Source organism: Thermobia domestica, chromosome 1 (genome assembly GCF_964235325.1).
Source record: "Thermobia domestica chromosome 1, izTheDome1.hap1.1, whole genome shotgun sequence".
NCBI classification, from domain to species: domain Eukaryota; kingdom Metazoa; phylum Arthropoda; class Insecta; order Zygentoma; family Lepismatidae; genus Thermobia; species Thermobia domestica.
The window spans coordinates 270,047,754-270,068,612 of NC_137454.1; the positions used below are offsets into that span (position 1 = coordinate 270,047,754).

The 20,859-nt window shown below is 38.1% G+C and overlaps 1 protein-coding gene across 1 annotated transcript in view; it reads right to left on the bottom strand.

The window, feature by feature from the left end:
* The window catches only part of LOC145661049 (vesicular acetylcholine transporter-like), a 2,637,391-nt gene that overhangs the window by 1,522,479 nt on the left and 1,094,053 nt on the right, over positions 1 to 20,859 (bottom strand). The gene's annotated exons all lie outside the window — the stretch shown is intronic.

The window sequence follows — 20,859 nt, forward strand, 5'->3', positions numbered from 1 at the left end:
TAACAATTCATTGGTTTAATTCTTTCAGAATAGCTACTACTCAACATATGTAAAAGAACATTTATCAGTGATGGCAAATTACTCTACTCATTTTTAAATTGTGGGGACATTTTTTTTATAATTCTAATATACATACACTGCTTAACCTTTCCCATTTTCAAATATATATCATCATCATCATAGGTATTCTGCCTTTATTGGCAGGTAACTTGCCGCAGCTGAGAAGCTTCCATGCTCCACGGTCCTCCGCTAACCTTTTCGTTTTCGCGTATGATCTTTCTGTTTTAATGTCATCCATTAATTGTAGTCTCCTTCGCCCCCTCCCTCTCTTTCCTGCCACCATACCATCTAGGACGTCCCTCATGATACAATCTCTTCTTAGGCAATGTCCCAACCAGTTTCTCTTCCTCTTCCTAATAATATCTAAAAGTGTTCTTTTCTCACCCACCATTTCTAACACTCTCTCATTCGTTTCCCGCTCGACCCAACTAACTCTTTCCATTCTTCTCCACACCCACATTTCGAAGGCTTCCAGTCGATTTTCGTCACCCTTACGCAATGTCCACGTTTCCGCCCCATACAGCAAAACACTCCACACGAAGCATTTTATGAGTCTTTTTCTCAACTCTTTGTTCAAGGTCCCACAAAACAGACTTTTCTTTCTTTTAAAGGCTTCTTTCGCCATTCCTATCCTTGCTTTTATTTCACGTTCGCATTTCATATCATTACTAAGAACACTACCCAGGTATCGAAAACTATTCAGTTGTTCTATTTTCTCCCCTCCTACTTTTATATTTGACACAGACCCCTTCGTTCCAATCACCATGGCTTTTGTCTTTCTAACATTTATTTTCATCCCATATTCTTCAAAGCCCCTTCTCATTTCTTCTAACATTTCATTGATTTTCTTTTCAGATTCTGCAACAAGGGCCATATCGTCTGCAAATCTTATGCATCTAATCATTCTACCTCCTACCGAAATGCCATCATCATCATGTAGGCTCTTTTTCACTATCTCTTCTAGGTAGACATTAAATAGTGTTGGCGAGAGGCAGCATCCTTGTCGAACTCCCCTTCCAATTGCACTCTCTTCCGTCAGTTCTCCCCCTATCCTAACACTTACTTGTTGGTTCATGTATAAGTTTCTTATTAGTCTTCTATCTTCTTATTAGTATTATATATATTGCTACTTCATCAAATAGAAAATCAGCGAAAACCATAAAAAGTAACTAACGTTGTGAAGTAAATATTACCAAATAATTGATTGCATTCTTTGCAACAAATGTAATGTATTAATAGTCATTGCGGAACGTCAGGGGACATGTTTTCGAATTCATATGCATCCTCATAGTTTCTTTTAGGTTTTTTTCTCAAAAGGAAGCATAAGAAAATCTTTCAGTTTCACGTCTCATGGTTATGCCGCTAGCCTAAAAGAGACGTTGATGAAGAGAGATGAATGAAGAAAGTGGAAGGAAACTGGAGAACCCTGAAAAACCCACACACGGTGTTTGTCTACCACAAAGTTCAATTGGCTTAAGCGGGGATCGAACCAGGGACCCCACGCATCAGACGTGAATATTCTACCACTGAGCCACATCTGCCCCCAAAATGTAGCATAACAGGCGAATTAGAGATGTCTTGTTAATACATTTCCTTTTAGCTTGAATATAAAGTAGTTTTATTACAACCAGAAGAGAACATTTTCCATTTTTTCCACATAACTACAAAACATTAGATTTTCCTTACTTCTCTCTAGAATTGAATGATTATTTGCGTATTATAAAATACTTTGAATTCACCAATACTAACTATCTGAACTCAGATTTTTCAACTCAGTCTAACGAGTTAAATATCTATAGATTGACATCTATATCAGATATATCCTTATCACATGAAACACTAAAGTATGCTGTGAAAACGAACGTATTCTACAAATGTTTTGTATGTATACACGACTCCAAAAGTACATTACCACCTGCAATTCTCGTTTTCCTGAAATAGCAGGCAACCCAAAAGGCTCGTCAGTTGGGTTTGTTGCGAATTCGAAAGGCGTTGGACCAAACCTTAATTTTGTAACAAATATATCGGTGTGGCAAACTGCAAGTAAGAAAATAAAACAAATGATTAAGAATGACAATTTTCTTATCGTGACGGAGATGGATGACATCAAAAGTTACAAAATGATCTCACTTAAGCAGTTCAAAAAAGATGAATAGCAAGAGACAGATATCAGAGAAAATAATTTCTCTCCTTACCACCAAAAAACGAATTTCATAAAAAATAAAAAGTTACATAAAGTAAAGGTTTAATATAAAAGCCATACCCAAAATTTTGAAAGTTGACACCCGAAAGTCAAGAACAACTGAAACGAAGTGAATAAAATTGTGCACATATATTGCTCACCTAAAATGTAGGAATAGAGGCTTCGCATTTTCCTGAAGAAAAAAAACTGTTGGGTGGGGCACCACGGACCCTTACAAACCTTTGATCACGAGATATCAAAAGTGCTAGTAACAGTATATCAGACCTGTGAAAAGGAGATGAAGAATTGTAACGAAACCACATCTACGGACAATACGAAAAAAATAAACGACTACGGTTTTTTTATCTTCTGCGGAAAAACAGTTTTAGGGAGCAAACGTCCCCACGAGAAATTTTAAAATTTGACGCCCGGAAGGTAAGAAGAAGTGAACCGAAGTAAATGAAATTCTGCACAGATATTACAGGCAAAAATGAAGGAATACGGGTTTCTTATTGTCCTTTAAAAAACGGTTGGGTGGGGCACGGACCCCTCCAAACATTTGATCAAGAAATATCAAAAGTACTAGTTACAAATGTCAGATGGGTGCAAAGGACATGAAGAAATGCCTCGAAACTTTTCGTACGGACAATACGCAGAAAATAAAGGAATACTGTTTTTTCTGCGGAAAGACAGTTTATGGAGCAAAAAAAAAAAAACACCTCAAAATTTTAAAGTTCAGTCGAGAAAGGTGAGAAGAAGTGAACCAAAGTTAGTGAAATATTGCACAGATGTTATAGGCTTAAAATGAAGGCATACGGATTTCGTATTTTCCTGGAAAAAGGGTTGGATGTGGCACGGACCCCTCCAAACATTTGATCGTGAAATATCAAAAGTGCTAGTAACTGTATGTCAGATGTGTGTAAAGAACATAAGGAATTGCAACGAAACTTAGTGTATGGATAATATGCAAAAAAATATACGAATACTGTTTTTATTTTCTGCGTAAAACTGGTTTTAGAGGCAAAAGCCCCTACTCAAAATTTGAAAGATGACACCCGAAAAGCAAAGAGAAGTGAACCAAAATGAATGAAATTTGCACAGATATTGCAGACGTAAAATGAGGATACGGGTGCGCCGACCCCTCCAAACTTTGATCACGAACAATCAAAAGTGCTAGTAACAGTATGTCACATGTGTGTAAAGGACATGAAGAATTGTAACGAAACTTTTTGTATAGAGAATGCGCTGAAAACAAAAGGATCGTTTTTCTTGTGAAAAAACTGTTTTAGGGGTCAAAAGACCCCACCCAAAATTTTGAAGTTTGACGCCAGAAGGTAAGGAAAATGAAGCGAAGTGAATGAAATTTTGCACAAATATTGTAGACATAAAATGAGGAAATACGCGTTTCGTATTTACTTCAAAAGAAAAACGGTTAGGTGGGGCACGGACTCCTCCGAACCTTTGATCACGAAATTTCATAACCGCTAGCAACAGTACGTCAAATGTCTGTAAAAGACAGGAAGAATTGCCACGAAACATTGTGTATGGACAATACACAAAAAGTAAACGAATGCTTGTTTCTTATTTTCTGCGGAAAAAACTATTTCCGGGGCAAAAGAACCCACCCCAAAATTTTGAAAATTGACGCCCGAAAAGCAAGAAAAAGTGAGCCGAAGTGAATGAAATTTTGCACAGATACTGTAGACATAACATAACGGAATACGGGTTTCCTATTTTCCATGGAGAAAACGGTTGCTTGGGGTGCCGACACCTCCAAACCTTGGATCACGAAATATCATGGCAACAGTATATCAGATATTTGTAAATAATATGAAGAACAGCAACATAACCTTGTGTATGGACATTACGCAAAAACTATAGAAAAACGGGTTTCTTATGTTCGCCGGGAAAACGGTTTTAGGGGAAAGAGCCCCACCCAAACCTTTGAAAGTTGACGCCCGAAAGACGGGAAGAAGTGAACCGAAGTAAATGAAATTGTGCCACAGATATTGTAAAGATAAAATGAGGGGAATACGGGTTCCGTATTTTCCTGGGGAAGGCGGTTGCGTCGGGCGCCGACCCCTCCAAGACTTGTAACGTTACTGGGTTTAATGCTTGCTCATCCATGTTCGGAAAAACCATTTCGTGACGGTATTTCGTTTATAACACGCTGATGCGTTCCGCTACTTTATAGTTAAAATATAAGTGGGTGGGCTAGTGATACTACAATGCTTTTGTTTCAGTGGTTAGGAACTTTGCCGTCTAAATAGCCTTGCACTGTTGTTCACCTTGCGGGTCCCCCCCCAGCTACACCCCGCTAGATCCACCATGCAATAATAACGTCTTTATTGCATACCGGACCCGTGCGCAGATACACCTAGTGGCACCCACAAAGTTAATCTGTCACACCCATCACTTCCAACCCACTTTCCCAGAATTCGGAGACTGAAACGTGCTAGTGTAAATTAGTGTAAGGGCACTATATTTGGAGTTCCAGTTACAGTCCATTTTCCTATTTGGAGTTCCAGTTACAACTTCGAAAGCGTTGCTAATTTCTTCCATTCTGGCTACATAACCTGACCATTTGAGCCTCCTAGACTTGATGACTCTAGCAATGTTTGGTAAACGGTATAAAAATATGCAGTTCCCCCTTATAAAGTTTCCGCCTTTCCCCATTCCCGTTCCTTTTGGAGTTCGAATATTGGTTTAAGAATCTTGTTTTCGAATACTTTCAGTCTGCGATTTTCCCTCAGAGTCAGTGACCATGTTTCGCAACGGTACAGCACAACAGGCATGATTATCGTTTTATATTTTGAGCTACAAATTCCTCAACAGAATTAGCGACAAAAAAAGGTTTTTAACTGAATAATAGCACGAAATCCCCGCTCTCAGTTGACATCAATTTTTTTAGTGATTATGGTTTTCGTCTGTTAATAATGATCCTAGATATTTGAAAGTATCCGCTTTGTAGAAAGAGAATATTATTTGGTATTTTAACGCATCCATAAAATGCAGTATTACGATCCCGACAAACTTTCATTTATTTAGTTTTTTCTGCATTTACTTTTAACCCTATATCCCTGAAAGCGTCAATTAAGATTTCTGCATTCCTTTCTATTGTTCTATCATTCCCTATTAAATTTACATCATCAGCATACGCCATAACCTCGCAAATGCTATTCAGCTCTAGGACCTGATTGCTGTCTTTGATTTTCCTTATAGTATTCACCAGAACAAAGTTAAATAATAATGACGACAACGCATCTCCTTGTTTCAGGTCATTCTCTTGTGCTCGTGAACAAGAATTTCTCTACTCGAATCTTATTTTGGGATTCATTTAAACATGTCTTAATTAATCTACCTTTTTCGGTATTGCAAATTCTGTAAGCATGTTGTACAATGTTTCCCTCATAACATTGTCTAAAGTCAAATAATTGATGTGCCAGGATGTTGTATTCTCTCATTTCTTTTCAAGTACTAGTCGAATGGTAAATATCTGGTCGATAGTTGATCGATTTTACCTAAATCAGTTCTGATAATCTCCAATAATTTCATCTGCGTATGGAGTCAATCTTGCTAATACAATGTTTAAGAGGATTTATTGGATGTTGACAGAAGAGAAATGCATCGATAATTATTAAATCTGTTTTGTTGCTTTTCCTGACAAGCCACTGGATTTCAAATTGTAAGGTTATGAGTTCGATTCCCATTTGGGTCTTGTTTTTTTTATGAAATTCTATTTCCCGCAATGCATGAAACATTATATAAAATAATTACATTTAAATACATCAGTTGTATATAGGGGAAAGTGGTCGAATTCTGCGCACTTAGGGAAAAATCATTATTTATCCGTTGTTTTTGTAAGCATAACGACATAACTTTGCACAACCATTGTTTGCTATGTAGTAGACAACATAAACACGAAGTTTGAATAAAATCTCGCACCAGTAGTCGATAATAGACAAAAAATGAAGTATACATTTGCGGAGAATTACCCAACTAGCTACGTAATACTGCACATAATATGCAACAATTCTGCGCGAAGCGAATATATATGTTTAAAGCAAGAAAACATTTTCATAACAAATAACATAGTTATATATATAGATGGAGTCAGTGTTACTTCCAGGCAAGTTTTTGGGGGCACTGCTCTGTGAGTGCCCACTTGAGAAGACTAATATAACATGTTTAATTAATAGAATAGTACCAGCATTGCCCCCCAGAATACTAAGTGTTCCCCCGGAACATTGTTTCTAAAAGAAACACTGGATGGAGTGAGTTCAGAAAAAGAACGACAAGGGGGGCTATAAGTTTTACTATGTACTTTATTGTCTACTTGTTTCATGACTAAAAAAATACATATATTTGAGTGCATTGAAACCATAAGCATGATGATAAAGGGATCTGAAAAACAGAGAGCATTGTTTTCAGCACGGCTGGACTGGCCATAATCAAGTACCGGCCCGATGGCCGCTGCGCCCTCCTCGGGAGGGGCTAAGACTCATCCGGGCTCGGCCAGCTCGGGCTCCACTCCAGACCCAGACATTTGCTCGGCCTACGGCCTCACTCTTTCTGTTTTCGGTGTGGGAATGCCATTAATGATATTAGATTTACCCCTAAATATATAGATTTGACTCTAATATCGGTTATTTTGGACGATTTTCACATATCAACCTTACCAACCCCACGCTCCGCCCCAAATCCCAGTATTTGTCCGGCCTGCGGCCTCGCTCTTTCGGTTTTGGGCTTTCGGAATGTCATTATAATGATCTTAGTGACCGTAAAATTTATAGATTTGACTCTAATATCGGTCATTTTGGATGATTTTTATATATCAACCCTTCCACCCCCACTGCTCCGCCCCCAGGTCCCGTCTTTACTCGCTATGGCCTTGTCCTTTCTGTTTTAGGCTTTGGTGGTACCATTAATGATCTCAGCGACTTCGAAATATAGTGATTTGACTCTAATCTCGGTCATTTTGGATCATTTTTACGTCTCTCCCTCCCACTCCCGCCGTTAAAGGCGCTAGTGGCATTACATAAAAACAAGACTCCGTTCAAGATTTATAGATGAACATCTGGAATCGTTGTTATTGACGAACTCAGAAAGAGACATTCTGACCAAAATAGACAACAACCTTATTATTGACAAAATGTGTGAAAAAAGCAAGGAGATGCGAAGGCTCCTTCAAGTATAAAGCAGTGACTTTACTTTCATTTTCCAGTTTTGTTTTTGAATTTTTTTTTTCGGTAGGTAGGTATATAATTCTAAATGTACTTTTGTTAATTTGTAGTAAATGTTTCAAGTATACTTTTTATTAACGGTTTTAAAAATAGATGAAAAATAAGTTAATGTTATGATGAACATAGCTTTAAAAGGGCAGAAGTATGAAAAATAGTATAAGCCCCAAACTTAACCCAAATCTTCAGTTTTAATTAGGCTGTTAACAAATGTAGCCGGAGAATTTAAACAACTGGTGTGATTTTTGTAGTCTCAGTTAAAGTGTGCAGATTTATATAGGCCTAATATACAAGGCGTGTTTTTTTTAAGTAAGGCCGTTTGAACAAGTACACAACGAAAGGTTATTTCAAAAAAGTAAATGTATTTTCCGAAAGTACGTACTTTACTCTATTTTTCGACATAGTTGCCAAGTTTGTTCAAACTCTTATCATACCTCTCAACCAATTACAAAATACCCTCTTCATAAAAACTTGCCGCCTGCTCCGATAACCAGGAGTTCACTGCCGTTTTCACATCGTCGTCATCATTGTACCGGTTGCCATTGAGCTTTTGTTTGAGGTGGAAAAACAGATGGTAATCGCTCGGCGCAAGATCAGGATTGTAGGGTGGGTGTTCTAAAACTTCCCAGCCAAAACTGTCCAACAAATCGCGGGTCTGACCTGCAGTGTGAGATCTTGCATGGAGAAGAACAATGCCCTTTGTCAGCATGCCGTGTCGTTTGTTTTGAATCGCTCTGCGTAGCTTTCACAGGGTTTGGCAGTATGCTTCTGCATTGATAGTGGTTCCTCGTTGCATGAAGTCGACCAACAAAATACCATGCCTATCCCAAAACACCGACGCAATGATTTTGCGCTGGGACAAAGTCTGTTTGGCCTTCACCTTTACAGGGAGTGTGTGTCTCCCCATTCCATGCTCTGTTGCTTCGATTCGGGCGTGATATGCGAAACCCATGTTTTGTCTCCTGTTACGATCTGACTCAAGAAGCCGTCACCTTCTTCGTGATAACGAGTCAAAAACTTCATGGCACACTCAAAACTTTGGTTTTTGTGGTCCTCTTTAGGAGCTTCGGGATCCAATGGGAGCACAGTTTCCTAAACTTTACGTGTTCAGAAACAATTTTGTAAAGCACTGATCTCGACACGTCAAAAAGTTCGTTTGAGAGACCTGTTATTGTGAAGCGCCTGTTCTGACGAACCCTCGCTTCAACTGAAGCCACCAAATCGTCTGTAATCCAAGAAGGGCGACCGGAGCGGTCCTCATCATGGACATTGTCACGGCCTTTTTTGAATTCCCGTACCCACTTACGCACTTTGCTTGCACTCATAACAGTATCACCGTACACTTCGAAAATCTGTCGATGAATTTCTGCAGCAGACAGGTTACTTGCTGACAAAAACCGTAACACTGAGCGAACCTCACACGCGGCGGGCGACTTGATAGTCTTAAACGTTGTGAAAGCACAGAACACAACCGTACAGGTCAGCTACAGAGCTGAAACTGAGCACAGTTGTTCCCGAGGCATGCCGGTACACGACGCACACGCTCGTTGCGGTATGCGCGCGAACTACTAATGTCTACAACAAAACGGACCTTACTTTAAAAACACGCTTCGTATTTAGTACTCAAAGTCTCTTTGTTTGTTTATGAAAATATTGAATTTGTATAATTCTATCGTGATTAACTGCCTTAGCTACTTAATCTTTTGTTGTTTCTTGCGTACTAATTTTCCGGGGGAAGCCCCCCGGCACATTCTTTTATTAGGAGGGGGCATTCCATACCAACGAAAGTTTCTGATGGACGGCGCCCTCCCAGAGTATGCGACGGTGCCCTTTTTACATAGCCAGTCCACCCCTGGTTTTCAGTGATAAGTAGAAAGAAGTGTCGAACGGCTGAATCCTATGAGATGTATGGGGAGGTATTGATACTATTATGGTATTATTTTCTCAACAATAGATGTAAATTAGGAGTGAAATATGGCTAGCATGGTTGTCAAGTATTAGAAGTACTGGACCAGTCGTAGATGGGCGAACAAAATTTCTGAAGTGATAAATCCATTGCATAAACAATCTTCATTAATCCATCCATTGTTACTGCAGGAATAGATTGCACTTACTGGACCTCTTTTTTAATTGTTGTGACAGGTGACACCGTGTCAATATAAACATGGGCGGGACGAAGATTCCACACGCACTACAAGCACACACAACAGACTGTCTTTCCATACTCGTTCGAAATAGCAGTTCCTACCTGTTTCTGACCTTTGGGTGCTAAAATTATCGTATGTTTTTAAACGTTCAAAATACCTGTTTTGTCCACATTGAAAATTCTACTTAGTGGAAAATGGTGCTTTTTCATTACTGTTTCCAAGTTCTTCAAGAATAATGTCACAGCTTCTTCATTAAATCCCTTTATTCTATTCAAACTTACTCCCTCTGGTTTCCTTAGGCTTATCACGGATTTCTTTAAAGAAAAGTCTTAACCAGTCCATACTAGCAACTTCAGTATTTCCATCAAAATTATGGACAATTCGACTTGCTTCGATAATCACATAATCCACCAATTCGCGTTCTTGTTCTCCGAATTGATTTCCTTCCGAGAGTAGCACCGTATTTCCAGTCCGTAGACGAATAGCATATTTTACTGTTCCGTACAATCCAATTTCTCGATTCGCACACCCACTTTTAACAGCACTGATAGCTTCTCCTAGTTGTTCCTCTACATAAGTACCTCTCGTAGTTGTACTTTTTCTTCTTTTCGGCATCTATAATAAGAGAATGGCGATATTTTGCGGATCTATTACGTACACTTGTCATTAACATAAACACTCTTGAAGTGCAATTCAGCGCTCTGCGCAGAATATGCCATCGATTTTGCGCAGAATAACAACACTCTGCCATTTGACAAAAAACACACGAAATTACGACGTATTAAATATTGATTAGCACTACGAATTACAATGATTATAATGCTCATTGTACACTATAAACCGAACATAAAAGTAACTACCTAGAAATATACAAAGTATAGAACGTACCTCTTAGTTTGTTTGAAGAAAATTTAATATCAACTGGGAAGAAATAATTCAATGGCCACTTACAGCCTAAACATTTGACATAATGGCTCCTGTCCTTTAATGTTAGTTACTAGTAACGGTTTCTTAATGGCAGTAGCAACCAATCTGTAGTAAAGGATCTCCAAGTTCAACAAACACGTGTGCGCAGAATTATCCGCCGCGCAGAATTCGACTACTTTCCCCTATAACATAATCACTGCAGAACATAGTAATTATTATGGTAAAAATATAACATCTGATATAGGTGTTCACAGTAGGTCGGTATTATAAATGAGAATGTTAAATTCAAATTAAGAAAATAATACCATAACAAAGAAATAGGTTATATAGTGTATTTATTTGCAGCTATTTGTCATATATAGGTTACTTCTCAACATTCATATTACGGCATGTCATTTATGTTCTTGAAAATTATCCGAAGCATAAAAAGAGGGTAAAAAGAGAGAATCCAAAGTCGGAACCATCGCAAGAAATTCATGAGCCCCAAAGGTCACGTGAGCAGACTAGAATTGTCCTTATGAAGCATGCCACAGCAGAAAGTCTTTACGTAGATTTTCAATTCAATACCTGATATATGCTTTTGCAATATTGAAGTGGTGATGCCCTGGGTTGCTCTCTCTCTCTCTCTCTCTCTCTCTCTCTCTAGCTCACTCCATATATATATATATATATATATATATATATATATATATATATATATATATATATATATATATATATATATATATATATATATATATATATATATATAGGGCCTAGTGTCAACATAATTCTGATATGTCTAGAGCAATTTTAACGATATTTCTTACAATATGGAAAAGAGTATTGTCGGCATACCTATCAAAAATGTTAGAAAAGAATCGATATTAGTATCGAATTTATAGTTCGTGGCCGCTTAGGTAAATAGTTCTACTTTCAAGTCCAATTGAGCTCCCATTAGCACCCAGAATGGTTACATAGCGACATAAAAATATCGAAATCAATCGATATTACAGTCAAATCGTAATTTTTCAGCGCCGCTAACTGTGCCGCATTTCCCATTACTCCAACTAGGCTCATGACTAGAGGGCAACATGTTTAAAGAGGGTAATGTTTAAAAATTAAATAATATTTTATTTTTTTTCGTATGAAAAAGTTAAAACATCAAGAGTAAATACACTATTTCATAAACAATCCTCTTTTACCATTCTAATATGTTAAATGAAAGAGTAAGAAATCTAAAAATAATTCAGAACATGTTTCCCAATTGTCATTTTTTGTTACGTAGTTGTAGCTGTAGTGGGTGAGTGGTATTTAACTGTAATAAATTACTAATTAAGCATATTCGAATTGTTTTATTTTTAAGTTAGTGATCAAGGGGCGGAGAAATATGTAGTAATTGGGGGCGCCGAGAGCAAAAGTGCGTAGGGACGCAGAGCTAAATGCAGCACTGGTCGCTAACTTAAATGGTAGTAATTGCTGAAGGTGGTTTTTAATATATGGAGCGTTCAGAGCATAAGGCAATCAAGCCATAAAGTTATGAGGAAAATGGCCATAAAATTTGTATTCCAAGCTTAATTACATGGGCATTTTTAAATTGATATGGCATGCTTAATTATATGGAAAAGTAGTTTTATTTTTTATGTTGATCTACTTTATCTTGATTTGAGACTTTCAAATTTCATCCTTTTTTCTACCGAAATCTATCTGTAAGCCAACAAAGAAATAATTACGAGGAGCATTCAATAAGTAAAGATACATTGCTATAGCTCAATAAAGATTTATTTCAATCTTTCAAAACTAAGGCTATTTTTCAATATAACCACCCTTTACAGTTATGCATTTGTCCCATCTTTCTTGCAGCTTCCTAATTCCCTTGGCGAAGAAATCTTTCGATTTACCCCGAAGCCACCTTCCAAATTCCTCATTATTAGCAAATCTTTTTCCACGTAGGGTGTCTTTGAGTGGTCCAAACAGGTAAAAATCAGATGGGGCGAAGTCTGGGCTGTAGGCAGGATGAGGTAAGACCTCCCAACCCAATTCTTGAAGTTTATCTCGGGTCAGCTGGGCTGTATGAGGGCGGGCGTTATCGTGCTGAAGAATGACTTCTTTTGACAAGAGTCCACGGCGTTTGCTAATGATAGCTGGTTTAACTTTGTGTTCTAGCATCTCAGAATAGTATAGGCTATTGATAGTTAGCTGATCTTCAAGGAAATCGCAATAGATTGGACCCTGTGAGTCCCAAAAGATGGTCAGCAGCACTTTACCAGCGGAAGGTTGAACCTTGAATTTTTTGCGAACTCGAGAGCTAGTGTGTTTCCACTCCATACTCTGCCTTTTGGTCTCAGGGTCGTAGTGATGGATCCAGGCCTCGTCGCAAGTCACTATTCTTTCAAAAAAAGCGTCTCCTTCAATCAAACTTCGTTGCGTTAAGGCTTGACAAATGGAAAGCCTTGATTCTTTATGAGCGTCAGTAAGCTGTCTGGGAACCCATCTTGCATACGTTTTTCTGTACTTTAAAATGTTCCTAATGACATTGTGAACAGTTCCAACACTTACTTGAACTTCCTCAGCTATCATTTCAACAGTAATTCTTCTGTTATCACGAATAAGTCTGTCAATCCTCCATTCCAACGAAGAACCAGAAACTTCCACTGGACGTCCACATCGGGGTTTATCACCTACACTTGTTCGGCCACTTTTAAACCGATCAACCCACTTGTACAGATTTGCACGGTTCAAACAACTGTTACCGTACTGTCTCAACATTAGAGAAAAAATTTCACTTGGTTTTACACCTTCTGCGACTAAAAACCTAATGACTGAGCGCTGTTCTTCTAAAGTGCAATCTTCTAGAGGACTTGCCATGATGAATTGATATTTTTGAAGTTATGTTGACAAAAAATTACGAAACAGCAGATCAGAGCATATCCCAAGGCTGCCAGCTAACACCCCTGAAACAAAAAAAAAAAATGATTAGTGTTAAAAATATAGACTTTGTCTCTTTACTTATTGAATGATCCTCGTATACATGATAAATTTAAATTCATCTTAATTCGGAAGATGAGAAACACTTTACCATTGTATATCGTAAAGGTCAGATCCACCGGTGTTGTAACAGAGCAGTGCTTGAGCGATTGACAGTAGAAATTCAAACTCCGATAAGTGATAATTTCACAGTCTTGTTTTATTACAAGTGTAACCTCTTTAGTCAATGGAGAGGAGGACGTGGATCGTGTGTCAGAGTTAATGACGATGGGTTTTGGTGGGTCGGAGTTGGTCACAATGGTTCGGAGTAGTTCATCGTTGGTGGTGGGTCAGAGTGGATCAATGGGTCATTTGGGTGATGGATGATAGTGGATCATGGTGAGTCGTGGATCAAATTTTCATTGACCCATACCACCTCTCGTTAAAGTTGTACTGAGGAGAAGAGGCACCGAATTATGCTCACATTTTACCCAACCAGAAAGCAGTACATCTGAAACGGTTCACGGAACCACCTCCTAGAACTCGAGATATAGGGATTGGTCTGTTTGGCTATTAAGACCGCAATGATTTATCCTTCAGCAAGCAAGCTCTTTATCATCGTTTCCCTGAGGAAGTCAGAAGAACAGGTGGCTAGGAATCGTAACATTGATTGTTCGCGCCCATCCCGGGGTATTTGTTTTAGTGTTTGTTTTTTTTTTTTTTTGATTTACCTAAATATAAACAAATCACGCATATAGAAGATTTAACGTATCTTGGGGATGTAGATTTGTGGTTCGTTGGCGTTCCGTCGTGTATCTGCCGCTGGTGTTATAATTTTCAAAACGGCAGTGGGGCAATCGCAGATCGTCGCTGCGGGGCCGTCAATTTTTGACGAGAAATCGTTAGTTGCCCATCGGTGATCCACCGATGCTTACAGCATGCTATCCGTGAAGTCCGTTGGCACCCCTAAAAATCTCATACGGTGAAACATATCAAAATCGGAAAACACGTATTTAATATTTTCAAAGGTACCCCGTGTCGATGTAAAACCATTTGCCAGAGGGTCCCAGATGGGTCCAACTTAAAATTTGAAAATGGCAAGGGGAATTTAGTAAATCATTTGAAAGTATTGCAAGAAGAAAGAATATTTTGGAGTCTCTATGGTAAACTTGAGCAAAATAGCGAGTGTTCAAGATGGTAATAAATTCATTGAAAATTCCGTGGCCACCTCGAAATGTGAAACTGTGAAACCGTTATAAGAAAATGTAAACACTTGTCTTATCATTGCAATGTATAATGCACTAACGTAGAACAAAAACTATAATGCACCAACACTTCTTCCATTTCTGTATTCTGCCATTAATTTCATAATTCACAATTACCTTGTCCTTTAGCCTAAAGACAACCGTGGAACGTAGAATTTAATATTAATGATATAATAAATCCACAATGGGGCACTTCTTGTTTTACCTTGGTGCATTATACTTTTGCAATGGTAAGAGAAGTGTTTTCCTCTTCTGATATTAGTTTCACAGTTTCACATTTCTAGAGAGGGTCACGGAGTTTTCAATGAAGGATTTATTGCCATCTTGAACGCTCGCTATTTTGCACAAGTTTAGCATAAAGATTCGAGTCTCTTACCATACTTTTTAATTTTAGCAATATTTTAAATGATATACTGCTTGATTCCCCACGCCATTTTCAAATTTTGAGTTGCACCCCTCCTGATACCCTCCTGGGGACCTTGGTGCAATTCTTTTACCTCGATACGAGGTACCTTTGAAATTATAAAATACGTGTTTTCCAGTTAAAACATCTGTTTCATTGTTCAGACTTTTAGGAGACCACCACTTTGAAAATTAGACCACCAGCGGCAGAGACTCGACGAAACGCCAACGAACCACTAAATTACTGCCCCAAAATATGTTAAATCGCCTATATGCCTGATTTGTTTATATTAAGGTGAGTGTAAAAAACACTAGAAAAACCACAAGTACCCCGAGGTGGGCGCGAACCTTCAACCTTAAGTTAACTAGCCGCGTATTCTTCTGACTTCGCCACGGAAACGATGAAGAAAATCTCGCTTGTAGAAGAATAAATTGTTGAGGTCTTCATTTAGCCAATCAAACAAATCCCTCTATCTCGAGTCTGTGAGATGGTACTGTTAACCGTTTCGAGATTTATTGCTTTCTGGTGGGGTACTATCTATGTGCAAAATTTTAAAAAATCGCCGACGAGCACCTTCGGAGATTCTCCTTTTTAGTACAATGTTAACCAGAGATGGTGTGCGTAAATGAAACCTTGATCCACAACATACTGGCCCACCATACATCGTGGCCCACGACCCACCGTCACTCACAATGACTCACCACCCAACCTAATCCATTCACCTAACATAACCCACTCCGACACACCATCAACTATAAACAACTCTGAACAATTGTGGCGAAATTCTGACCCACTAAAATACCTCGACATTAACTTTGATCAGTGATCAACGCCATCCTCTCTACTGACTAAAGAAGTTATAGTTGTAATAAACATTTTTTTCTGTAGTTAGCAGGGGCCGCGGTGGCTCAGTGGTAGAGCGTTCACCTCTGGTGCTTGGGGTCCCGGGTTCGATCCCAGCCCCCGCCAAGTGAACTTTGTGGTGGAAAAATACCGTGTTTTCTCGGGGTTCTCCCGTTTCCTCCTACTTTCTTCGTTCCACCATTTCATTCATTACTCATCATCACCGTCTCCTTTAGTCTAACCGGCATACACGTGGGACGTAAAACTCAAAGATTTCCTTTCATTTTATTTTCCAGTAGTTAGCTCCTCTAAAAACTTTCAGCCCGCATCTGAAAAGGCAAGTTGTAAGCCAATCCAAAAAGCCAAGTGCTATTTCCATTTTTACAATTGCAAATATCAAAATCCAAAAGAGCCTGAAGTTCTTTTTCCATTAGAACCAAATGAAAAAAAGAAAAAGAAAAATGGGTCTTGAAAGTAAAACGTAGACAAACTTACCAGTGTTCAGAAAATGCTATCAACAAGGCACCGAGCAGAATGGATCGCTTGATTAATGGATCAGTGTGAGTCACGGTGAGCAGTATTTCGCGGTGGACCACGTGCTGTTGACCCACGATTGACCGACCCACTCACAAATCTTGACTCACTTGACCCATCGACCCACTCAATTTCTGATTTAAAATGTAGTATGTAATTTAAAAGACGAAACATAAATCTACACATTTTTTTCTCGATTGCGAAGGCTGGCTTGATATATTACTAGTTGAGATGGTAATTTCTTCTTAAGGTGAGAAATAGATACGATTAAAAAAGCCCATCTTGATGTGGGTACACACTACATTCCAAAATTATTAGAAACGGTTTCGCGACCCCAGAAAACTATCAATTCGAGAAATATTTAAGTAAGTTTTTACATTTTATTGGTCATATCTCCGAGCCCCTCTTCCTGTGAAGATGGGGATGAATTTTGATACAACGCCATTGAGTAACTGACTATTCATCTCAATGACCCAGAAAACAATGAATAACACTCTACAATCAGCCGTTTTACACTATTTTTACATGTCACTCCTCCCAACTTGAATCACTGGGGGTATCTGACTTCTACAATATTTTTTCTTAGATTGAAAGTAATATGTCACCACGTTAGATAAAATTTGCTTCAGACATTCCGGAGTTTCGCTGGAATATACACTTATACATACATTAAAATATTTAAAGCTGTGTAAGCAATGCTTTCGATGTTGCCCCCGTAAATTCAAAATCAAGGTGACATGTGGCATTAAATGCTATTGCGATTGTAATAATTTGACAAACCCAAACTATGAACTTGACACTAATCTCAGTCTCTTGAGACATTTTATTTTCCATTATTTATCTCCCGCCATAACGAGGGGTTTGAATCGATTGAGTTGATTTTGAGTTTAACGTCCCATTGAGCAGTGAGGCTATATGAGACGTAGACCTACTAATTAAAGTAGAATCCGAAATACATGAACTGAAGCTGGGAGCCGAACCTGGGTCTCCCACATCGAAGGCGTGGACGCTATATACACTTAACCACAAAGGAGCTTTACGATTCGAATTGAATTTCGACTTTAACGCTATCGGAATTGTAATTATTAATATCTGCAACAACGAGAACTATGGATTCGACACTAATTTCGATTGCTTTTGCTTTATATATATCCCGCGCCAACTCCCAATAGCTTAGACTGTAAGCACTATGTGTGGGAAATTTGTTTACATATGTATATCAGAGGCGGAGAGAAAGGGACCACATCCATATACAAATGCATTGCAGATTATTGAACTGTAATCCTTTGGAAAGAAATGTTATTCTGCCTCCTTTCTAAAATATAAATAAGTCTCTTAGGCATGACTTCGTGTTCGTAGATTTCCTGTTTACATGCTTTTGAGGTTCGTGAGTTTTGTGTCTGTAACCAAGATTCGAGTTTGTATAAGAATTTCTGTTTATAAATGCATAGTCTCTTTATCTTCCAGAAAACGTAAATCACTTGCTGTAATGAGAAAATTGAGAATGACAAATAGCTCCGTACGACAAATAGCTGCAAATAAATACACTATACAACTTATTTATTGCTATGATATTATTTTCAAAATTTGTATTTACCGACATACTGTGAACACGTATATCAGATGTTATATTTTAAACAAAATAATCAGATGATGGAACATACACACACATACAATATATATATATATATATATATATATATATATATATATATATATATATATATATATATATATGTGTGTGTGTGTGTGTGTGTGTGTGTGTGTTCTACAATGATTGTTCTATACATAAACTGATGTATTTTAATGTAATTATCTTATATAATTTTTCATGCATTGCGAAAAAAAAGAATTTCATAAAGAAGCATTGACCCAAATGGGAATCGAACTCACAAGCTTAGGATTTGAAATCCAACAGCTTGCCACTTCTTTTTTTAAGTTAACTGACTCACCGAACGTGCCTCAGAAACTTGAACTACTTATTACCAATTTTACTTGCTTTACTCATTTTACCTTGCTTTTCGAATGATCTAGAACGACAGGGACACGAACACAGGAACATCGAGAACAGGTAAAATCACAAACGCTCTCCCACCGGGAATCGAACCCGGGACTCTGAACACCAAAGGAGGACGTGCTAGCCACTAGACCCGCGGGGAGGGCTGCCACTGAGCTAACACAAGCAGTCTTCGAAGGATGGTTCTAGCGAGTAATGTATAACAATTCTCTAGATAATTATGACATTCATATTCACTGCAAACGCTGCTTTTGTTCTACTTTGACTTTTATTTCAGTACTCAGGCGAGAATTATGTTCTATGTCTTAACTTACAGCATTCTTTAACATGTGGAAAGATTCGTTTACGTATCTAAATTTTTCACTACGTATGGAGAGATAAATGACAAACCGGCATGTACTGGCATTAATACAAAGTTTCGAAATATTGTATCATTAAGTATTTCAATCAATGTTGCTTGTTTGGTAACAAGTCTTATTATATTTAAAAGAACATCTCTGCAAACTTTTTCCCGATTGCAAGGGTTGAATTGGAGGTCCGAACCTGGTTTACTTTTTTTCGAAGATACCCAAAGTTGGACTTAGAAAAATATTCACTCGAAACTGCAATAAAGAATGCCCTCAACCTTTTTGAGATAAGATGTAAGAAGATATGAATGAAGTGAAGGAAATTTTGCACAGATATTGCAGACATAAGATGAGCGAATACGGTTTTCTTATTTTCCTGGGAAAAATGGTTAGGTGGGGCACCGACTCCTCGTAACATTAGGTCACGAAATATCAAAAGTGCTAGTAACAGCATGTCAGATGTCTGTAAAGGACATGAATAATTGGAACGAAGCTTAGCGTATGGACAATACGCAAAAATAAACGAATAAGGATGTTTTGTTTTCTGCGAAAAAACGATTTTAGAGGGGAAAAGCCCCACCCAAAATTTTGAAATATGTCGCCCCAAAAGGCAAAAAGAAACGAACCGAAGTGTATGAAATTGTACGCAGACATTGTTAACGAAATGAGGGAATACGGTTTTCGTATTTTCCTGGTAAAAAGGGTTAGGTACGGCACGGACCCCTTCAAACTATTGATCGCGAAAAATCAAAATCGCTGGATACAGTACGTCAAATGTGTGTAAAGGACATGAAGAATTTCAGCGAAATTTTAGTATGGACAATACGCGAAAAAGAAAGGAATACGATTTTTATTTTCTGAGGAGAAAACGGTTTTAGGGGGCAAAATAACTCACCTACAAATTTTGGAATTTAACCCTGAAAGGCAAGAAGAAGTGGACCGAAGTTGATGAAATGTGCACAAATATTGTAGAGGTAAGAGGAGGGAATACGTGTTTTGTGTTTTCCTGAAAGAAAAAAACCTGTTTATTGGACCGATGCGTTGGGTGGCGGGAGGAGTGGACCAAAGCAAATGAAATTGTAGATATTGGTTATGTAAAATATGTCCTGCCGTGTTTCACAAGTGTCGTGTCTCCATCCGATTGCTTCAAAATTTGACAGATCAACTACAAGCACAAACAGTATAGCGTATTTTATAGTATTTCAGGAGACACATTTAACCCTTACAATGTTTTTGAACTTAAAAAAACACGTGTCGATTTATTTCCGGATTGCTGTTGATCTGTCAAGTTTGAAGCAAAACGGATACGGTCACTTGAAAAACAAGATAGGACTTATTTTACATATGGTCTATATAATATCTACACACAATTTAATTTTCTTCGGTCCACTCCCTCCTGTGCTATTACGGTAACATTTACTTTTTTTCGGATGGGGCCTAGGCCCCAACACTGTTTTTAAGCAAAAATTAAACAACGTTTCTTATATTGTTTTGCAAATTGTCCCTATACGAAGTTTCGTTGCAATTCTCCATGTTCTTTAGGAACTTCTGACGTATGCTTAGTTGCATTTTTGATATTTCGTAATCAACGGTTTAGAAGGTCCGTGCCTCACTCAACCGCTTTTTTCCAGGAAAGTACGAAACCCAATTATCTCATTTTATATCTACAATATCTGCACAGAATGTCATTCAATTCGGTGCACTTCTTCTTGCCTTTTCGTCCTCAAATTTCAAATTTTTTTGTGGGGGCATTGAAACCGTTTTTACGCAGAAAATAAAAAAACCGTATTCGTTTAGTTTTTGCGTGTTGTCCTTACACAATGTGTCTTTCAATTCATCATGTTCTTCAAGCACTTCTGTCATACAGTGTTTTGCACTTTTGATATTTCACGATCAAAGTTTGGAGGGGTCTGTGAACCACCTAAACGGTTTTCTTTTTTTTTCTGGA